Source organism: Dioscorea cayenensis, unplaced genomic scaffold, assembly GCF_009730915.1.
Source record: "Dioscorea cayenensis subsp. rotundata cultivar TDr96_F1 unplaced genomic scaffold, TDr96_F1_v2_PseudoChromosome.rev07_lg8_w22 25.fasta BLBR01001967.1, whole genome shotgun sequence".
Lineage (NCBI taxonomy): Eukaryota > Viridiplantae > Streptophyta > Magnoliopsida > Dioscoreales > Dioscoreaceae > Dioscorea > Dioscorea cayenensis.
Window position 1 is genome coordinate 4,182 of NW_024088358.1, and position 985 is coordinate 5,166.

Genomic DNA, 985 nt, shown 5'->3' on the forward strand with positions numbered 1-985 from the left:
GTCATATAGAGATTTTTCTTGAGGTGTGTGATATGCTGAAGATAAACAGGGTGACGGATGATGCCATCAAGTTACGAGCCTTCCCATTTTCCCTAAAGGGGAGAGCGAAGCAGTGGGTACACTCATTACCTAGAGAATCAATTACCACATGGGAGGAGATGGTAGAAGCTTTTCTTGGCCGTTATTTCCCTCCCGGAAAATCTGCGAAGCTTAGGAATGAGATCTCATCCTTTGTTCAGTTGGAATTGTAGTCTCTATTTGAGACATGGGAAAGGTTCAAGGAGCTCCTGAGAAAGTGTCCGCAACATGGATTTCCAGAGTGGATGATTGTTCATACCTTTTTCAATGGTTTGAGCCCGAGTACAAGGAAACTCTTAGATGCAGCAGTAGAAGGTAACTTAGGTAGCAAGACCCCCAATGAGGCCCGTCAGTTAATTGAAGAAATGGGGTTAAACATCTACCAATGGAATACTAGGGAGAAGAAAAAGGTGGCCGATCTCCATGAGATAGATGTAGTAACTTCATTGGTGGCTCAAGTGGAAAATTTGAGTAAGAAGTCAGATCTTCTAACTTCAAACAGACTAGCGGCATGACGAATTGCAATGGGTGTGGTGGAGAACATGCTCCCTCTGATTGCCCGATCTCTATTGGTGATGTATCTTCGGTGGAGAACGTTGATTTTGTAGGTAATGGCATGATACCTCAAGGAAACCCATATAGCAATACCTACAATCCGGGTTGGAAGAATTATCCCAATTTCTCATGGAGCAATCAGGGTCCACCAAACGACATGGGGCCACCAGGTTTCCAACCACAACAACAAGCCCCGCATGTGGAAAACAGAGTTTCAGGTTTGGAAACCCGAATGAATGATTTCGAGAAGGCCTTGACTAGATTCGTGCAATCTGCAAATACAAGGTTTGAATCAGTTGAGGCCACACTTTGTAACCACACCGCCTCTTTAAATAACCTTGAAAATCAGGTG

The 985-nt window shown here is 44.2% G+C and overlaps 1 non-coding gene across 1 annotated transcript; it reads right to left on the reverse strand.

Annotated features, from left to right (window-relative positions):
- Nucleotides 1–206: 206 nt before the first annotated feature.
- On the reverse strand, nt 207–313 carry LOC120257238. The gene has a single exon (XR_005535591.1). It is a non-coding gene; the product is annotated as a small nucleolar RNA R71 (small nucleolar RNA).
- Nucleotides 314–985: the final 672 nt, after the last annotated feature.